The sequence below is a fragment of the mitochondrial genome of Manihot esculenta (assembly GCF_001659605.2).
Source record: "Manihot esculenta mitochondrion, complete genome".
NCBI classification, from domain to species: Eukaryota; Viridiplantae; Streptophyta; class Magnoliopsida; order Malpighiales; family Euphorbiaceae; genus Manihot; species Manihot esculenta.
In genome coordinates, this window is record NC_045136.1 from 313,185 (window position 1) to 320,636 (window position 7,452).

Consider the following 7,452-nt stretch of genomic DNA (forward strand, 5'->3'; position numbering starts at 1 on the left):
GAGAGAGGGTGATTTCCTTCTATTCTACTATAGGATACCGTCTGTGATTGAATACAATGAGATTGCGGCACGCGCTGAATGCGTGAAAAGAGATGGCACAAAGCCGCTTGAGTTTCGAATTACGAGAAGGCTCTGAAACCTTCATCCTATCTACGTGACCCTGGAAACTCCCAGTTCAGGAAATTTATCCCTTTCGAGTCTACCGTGGACGATATCTCCTGTTCTGACCGAGCTAACTTTTATTCGATTATGGGACCTAAAATTGCTTCGGAACGTCAGGTTTGAATTAACGAAATTCTATAATTCTATATTTATTCGACTTAAGAGCGCTGAAAAGGGCTACTTCCGTGCTTGATAGTTGAGCTGCCATTTCGGCATTCGTTCTTCGAGATCGAGCTAAGGAGCTACGTTGTTCAATCTTCTTAATCTAGTCTTATCTAGGCTTTACTCATAGAATTGTAAGAATGAAAATGAAAAGACTTTGGCTTCGCGCCTCTTTCTTTTCTGGGAAAAAATCGATGGTTGTAAGGTGGTTGGTCGAGATTGAATTGAGAGAGAGCTCGACATCGTTGAATTGGGAGCAATATTCGTTTATTGAGAAAAGGTGATGCTTGTTGCCTTCTCTCTGTCGATTTGTTGAGTGAGAGAATCTGGGAAAGGCTGTGATCTTAGCGTACGCCATTTCTTTATAGAGGACGTGGGGCCTTAGTTGTTCATTGGTCCCGACATTCCCTCCCTTCTTCTTTTTTTTTCTTTAAAGATTCTTTTTCTCTTCTCGAATGGGAGAATGAGACTGGAACTCTCACTTCCTTTCTCGATCGGGAAAGCAATAACCTTCTTCATTTACCGGACGGTAGCTAGATCGAGAGCCGTGAATCGCTTTTCATTTCAATTCTTCGATTGTCAATTGCCGAACTACAAGGGCAAATAAATTCATAAATTCATAATGTGCTTTCCTTGATTCTTACTCTTTCTTAGAAATAGGCGATTCTCTGAAGACCCTGTCCTCCCCATCTCCTCTTCTAAGGCTTCATGGAGATTGATCGACGAATCTCAAGGATTTGATTTCGATTCCTTTTCAATTTCTCTATCTCGGACGGAAATCGATCATTTATTACGATGAATGACTTTCCCTCCGACTGCCCCTCGTGGAGCTGTGATTCTTCTTTTTTTAGCATGCCCTTTGTTCCCATTGACAATTCTATCGCCTCGTGAAGCCAAATCTTTGGCAAATTTCATTCTTTCTTTCTCTAGGTTATCGTCGTCTTCGCACTCGAGAGGAGGGCCATCAATTTCATACGAAGCCATCCACTTCTATTCTATGTCTATGATTCTAATTCTATATTCTTATATTCTACCATAGCATAACAAATTTCTTGGGCAGGCCAACCTCCTTTCCGATCTAGCTTAATAATTAATAATGATAATCGCTAATACTTTTTGAAAGCAAGGAAAAGTTGTGCGAACGTAGATGAGTTCGGCCAATTAGATAGGCGGGGACAGGATTCGAACCTGCAGTCTTCAGGTCATGGGCCTGATGAGTCGACCAATGCCTCTACCCCGCTTCTTCCCTTTCTCTTGCTTTTTTCCCAGAGCTAATGGCTCACTTCACTCTCTTTAAAGAAGACCGGGAGTCACTCGCTTCCTGGAAAGAGACAAGACCTCTTATGCCCACTCTTCCAAATGAAACTTCCCTTCTTCCAAGAGCTAAATCGATGGCACTAGGGATCCTTCCCTAAACTAAAGAATTGACTTACCTTGCGCCGGTATCATTTAGCTTGAGCCGGGAACTCCTGTTTACCTTGCGACAGGTATTCCTTATTATAGAAAAAGCGGAAGACTAAGAAGACTTTGTCTCGTCCACACCCAGGAAAGAAAAGATCAGATCGGCAACGGCAACAGCAGATAAGACCGCTTATTCCTTGTTCCCATGAAAGCATGAGTGAACGGTCGATTCGCTAAGAGAGGATTTGTTCACAGCCGAGTCTGTCAAAGAGCTTGGGTAAGCATTCAAAGCAAAAGCAGTCTCCTTTCACGACCACTTTTCAGTAGAGGGATGAATTCTTCTCATTATTACCTTCCCGAGGGAAGTCAGAGCAATTGTCTTTCTTCTTTATCGTAACTTTCATCCAAATAGAGTCAACACTCTCGTTTTTCCTAGTTCCTAGTTAGAACCCTTAGCCAAGACCGCTATAATAGAGGGGAGTTTTTCTACCCCATACTCGTCCTCTAAGCTCTGCTGCGGCAAGCAGCCGATTCTTATTGCATTCACCAAGATAGTCTTGCTCGCTCCTGAACTCTGCGGCGAGTTCAGCCACCACCTCCGGGCCTGAGCTCTGCTCGAGCGTAGTCAGCCAGCTTCGTGACTTTGCTTAGCTTCCAGCGTTGCAAAGGGATAACCTTTCACTATCTAGGCGCCCTAGAAGGAGAGGGGTCCCACGGAGTTATTCCCCGAAGGTCAAGCCGTAGTCCCTGCCCCTGGGAGAAGTGGAAGGAGTTAGGAGGAGGGAGCGCCCTTTGCCCTAAGAAATAGGCGGCTTCGCCTTCAAGCCGTCAAGAAAATCGAGCTAATATGTGATCGGGGGGAGCGGTGGTTAGATATAGGGGCGGCTTCGCTGGCTTGGATTGGAAGGAAGGGCTTCGCTTTCCGATCGCTTTTTGAGGCCGGTTTGGATGCGCGTGGGCAAGTTCGGGATTCGCTATCGCTTTCGACTTGGAGCGGCTCACCCCCCTTGTCACAACAAGGGCGAAGTCGCTGAAGCGAGTCTAAAGGCCAAAGAGTGATCTTTGAACGCTACTACGCATCCTTACTAATAGTATAGTGTAAGGTAGGTTTGAGGTATAGCAGGACTTGAACCTGCGACCATTAGGTTAAAAGCCCAATGCTCTACCAACTGAGCTATACACCCAAAAAAGATGTAGTAGTAAATAAGGATTGGTGCGGAAAAGAAAAGAGGGCGGCCCCTCTTCTTCTCATCATATTAAAGGGGCTTGGGCTCTAAAGCCGGCCTTACTCAACAAGCACCTTTCTTATTATTAGTAAGGTTGCTTCTTTCCACTCATTGAAGATTCTATCTAAAAAAGAAGGGGGATAAAAAAGTTGCTCTCACTGACACCATCTACGAGAAGGTGAGGTCTCTTTCTTTCCAGCCGCCATACGGTTCGCCTTAAAGCCTTAAAGACGGATAAGGGGAGGATATGGTTTATGTAATTACGGTCTTTGTTGGCCGTTGTTCCGGTCGAGCACTCTCTTTTCTTTGTCCAATTCCGTCTTACCAAACAAGACTGACTTCTGACCAACCCGCGAAGGGTTGTGAGGTTGGACCAGGTACGAAGAATGAATCTATATCTGTGTACGGAAGTTGCCGGCCGGCGGCCGCTCAACTGTTCGAGCGCAATGCAGTGGTGGTTGGTTCCGATTCGACAAGGGTAGAATGCCTGGTCGAAGGTCCAGTACAGTAGGTATCAGGCGTGTTCGTTTTGGCTCCCGAGCGAGAACGAGAAATAGGCGATGCACCATCCTTGCTGCTACGTACGTTGACCTTGACTTGACGGATTCATCCAATTGAACCCACACTCAAAGGAGGACCACAAGCTTGGGGCTCGACGAAACAAAAAGTATCAGCATTAAGAAACTTCTTGGGGTTAGCAGTGAAAGAAAGAGCCCGGCATTCATTTCTTCATTCATATTCATAGCTGAGTCTACTAAAAGAGGGACCAGCCTCATCGTGGTGATTATAGGACATCTCTGATCGTTCACCTCTAATGTGACACGTTCCCTCTCAGTTATATGATCAACGGCATCAGTCGGCTAGAGAGCGGGGCTATTCTTCTTCCGGGGAGGCTAAGTCGTACCCTCTACTGATCGAACCCTCAGTTCGGAGGTCTTCGTCAACATGTTACGAGGCTCCAGTCTTCGGCGGGTCACCATTACTTGACTTAGAAAGACAAACATCTGGGCAAGGGAAAGCGCAGTGCGCCTGGTGCAAATGGCTTTCTTTTTCATGATATACCAATCAGAATGGAGGGCCTACCTACGTACATGATTGATAGAATCACTACATAGGGGGGGGGGTGGTCAACTTGATGCGGGAGAGGCATGAGTGCAGTTCGATCTTGTGGTGTATTCGTTTGTAGTGAGTAGGGCCTCTTTCTCGTTGATCAGTTCGCCTCCGCTCTATTGAAAGGTCTCTATTCCTACGGCGGTTTTGTCAACGAACGCGTCTCGGGCCGGATTGACTAACCTAACCCTTAAGGGGGCCTTTCCATAGTTGGGTGCTCTGCTTTAGTGTAATTGACGAAGGCTAGGCTAGGTTTGGTAATACCCAAAACAAATGAAAAGAGATCGGGGTCGATAGTTGGCAAGGAACTTGATCCTCCCCAAAAAAGGGGCAGCTGCGGTCGAACTCTAATTCTGGAAATAAGTCGGGGCCCTTTTTTACCAAGTCTACCGGATAGTTGATGATAGAAGGCGCAACGGTAGTTGCGTTGCACAAGACGGTGCCGTCTCACTTCGAGTTCCTTTCTTCGAAGTCAAATCTGATGATACGCTTCGGCGATGTTACCTACCAAATAAAAGGCCTGCTAGGTGATCGAAATCGCTCAGGTCAGTGAGGACTCACTCACTCACCTACTCCTTCTATTTCTTCTATCTACGGAATTCAAAAGGCGACCCGCCGCGCCGGGCTATAAGATAAGATACAGCTGTTGTACTACTTGACTGGTAAGAAAAAGCTTACGTAAGAACTGGAAGACTCTTGTATGTACGGTAATCCTCTCTTCTGCTATTGGTGGACTGTTGCACAGAAAGGCTGACAGAAGCAACGTTTTTTAGCGCGCTTTTCAAGCGCTTAGCTTCTGCTAGCGGCGGGCGACAAGGCAATGAAATTGGTTCAGTTGGAAGCCGGTACGAACGAAGCCTTTAGAGATAGGGTAGGGGGGCGGCTTTCTTGTGGTAGTAATTGCGAACATCTCTCCTTTTTTCTTAGCGTGCACATCGCAGTCTAAGCGTGCTTGCTTTGCGCACCGGCACAGCAGAATTCGAATCCGCTGGCTTAGATGAGTGGCTCTTGGCTCACTTCCTTGAGAAGGGCTTTCTGTAACTAAGAAATGAGAATTGTTGATCTCAGGCTCATAAAGAGGATGAAACTGACAATTTCACACTTAGAGATTGAGCTCGTCAGTGATCTTTTCCATGGTGTCTAGAGAAACCAGCTTTGAACATGACATTCGTACCCAAGGCAATGAAATTGCAGGCATTACTGTGATCTTGAAGCCCTTGCTAGGAGCTACTCGGTACGGCTCACTACTAAAGAAGGTTCAGGCATGCTTCGACTTAGCCCTGTGATCCGCTAATTCATCTCTTGATCTGGTATTCCGCAAAGGAGGTGGATAGGGTCAGCGAAAGAAGTGGCGAGGGCAGAAGAAAGGGTTTTCAATTCAAGGTTCCCGCTCCTGGAAATGGGTATTAAACAAAGGACATAGTGGGTTAGGTAAAACCTCTTTTGAGAGGAAAGATCTATCAAAGCAGAAAGTCCAAAGCCAAAGGTTTTTTTTCAATGCGTATGCTTTAAATAAAAGTTAGACTTGGAATATATTATTTATCTGTACTTTATTAATGGGATAGGAATTCGTGGTGGGACGTTCTTTTCATAGATCCTTCGAGCGAGAAAGGTGCAGCGCCTTACCGGGGCCTTTGACCCTCAAGGTCATCCGGAACCACTTTAAGGCAGTTTATTGACCATAGCAACGCAATGTTCAGTGGTGGGGCAAAGCACTAGCGAGAAGCTTCCCTTGGGATTGTTTTCCCAGGCAGTTTTCCTTTTTTGCGCTTATACGCGAGTCTCTGTCTTTGATGTCAAGCCCAGTCCCAGTGACCCATTGGATTGGATCACTCCCTTGGGCGGACTCCATATGGGGATAACTTGTAAAGTCCAGGAATGAATGCTTATTAAGGAATCGGTAAGCTGATGTGCCATTACAGGGATAGGGTTCCATCCTCTGGCTATTATCGACTCGGGAATGAACGAAGTCGCTTCACTTCAAAGTAGAGGTTTGTGGTAACGGTGGACTGACAGATCAGCTCCAAGGCCTGAGTGCCTAGGTTGCAGTGGTAAGAGTCGCTGCCGATGAGTTCCAGCTGCCAGAGTCTTCGATAAGAAAGAGGCGTCTGAGTAAACAGAAGTGAGATTTTTTCTAGTTCTTGAACTAGGTATGAATCAGACGGTGAGAAAATCTAGCAATGCTAGAAGAGGAACGTAGTGAGAGGGGGAGCTTCCTTAGCTGATAGCAAGCTCATTGAAAGCGAGTATGAATAGTTAAGCATCTAGTGTTAGCAGCGAGTCAGCAAAGTTGATTGGATGCAGGTAAGCAGATTATGCTTTACTAGAAAAGAAGATAGCTTTAGCAAAACTCTACTGTTAAAGTATAGTGCTGAGTTATGAATGAACCCTGATAGGAGGTAGCAGTAAGGGGAGAAGCCAGCCGGAAAGGAAGAGTAAGGTTAGCGAGTCCTCAAGGAGAAGGTGCGTCAAATATCCAGGCCGGACCCTCTTCGAAACGACCACTCCCCAATCTGAACAACCCAGCTGTAGATGATCCGACAGGTGACCTAACTCGGAAATTACTGAAAAGTGATAAGGAACTTCAAATTACCCGATAAGAATTAACCGCTTTTTTATCTGAAATAAAAGAAAAAGATTTCACGCACTCAAACTGACACTGCAACTCAAAATAAGGGAGGGCTGAACCAATGTAACTGGCTTATGGGGCACTCGAACTCGCGAGAAGGTATGAAATTACTGAAGTAAAGCGAGAAGGGACCCTAAACGCTCGGCTGGATCATATTGTCTCGTATGGACTGCTTCTATTGAGACTGCTACAAGAGAGAATTACATTACATATAAAGAAACTCCCACTGGCTCGTAAGCACCAGGGCAGGGAATGCTACTACTGCTACAAGGAATACTGGGCCTTAGTCCTTTTAACCTATTCACTCGTATCCCTATCCAAAACAACATAGAAGCACTTAGAACTGGAAATAAAAAGACTCTACTATATACTATAAGGATAAGGCTTATTGACTAAGGGATCGTAGATAGGCAGGCTATTGATTATCCTGCTTTCAAACTGGTTTGCCTAAAGCACTCTTTAACATATTAATTAGTCTGGGGTTTACACTTAAATGCCTTAGCCAAAGAACTCCTTATGGCTTGCAACTGCCATTCTTTCTCGATCGAAGGCAGAAGCAATTTTAAAGGGAGAAGCAAATGCTGAACTGGCTGGAATTGGAATCGAACTTGCAGCGAGAATAAAAGCAACTCCAATTGCTTATGATGTTAAACCAATAAGCATACTATCCTCAGGCGAAATCACTTTCATAGTTGTAGGGACAGGCACTGATGGATTGGCTAAGGTTGGTACAAAGACTCTTACAAGGAAAGCAATAAAACC

At 45.5% G+C, this 7,452-nt stretch overlaps 2 non-coding genes across 2 annotated transcripts; both read right to left on the minus strand.

Moving 5' to 3' along the window:
• Positions 1 to 1,491: 1,491 nt before the first annotated feature.
• On the minus strand, positions 1,492 to 1,565 carry trnfM. The gene has a single exon. It is a non-coding gene; the product is annotated as a tRNA-Met (tRNA).
• Positions 1,566 to 2,838: 1,273 nt separating this feature from the next.
• On the minus strand, positions 2,839 to 2,909 carry trnK. The gene has a single exon. It is a non-coding gene; the product is annotated as a tRNA-Lys (tRNA).
• Between the last annotated feature and the right edge of the window lie 4,543 nt (positions 2,910 to 7,452).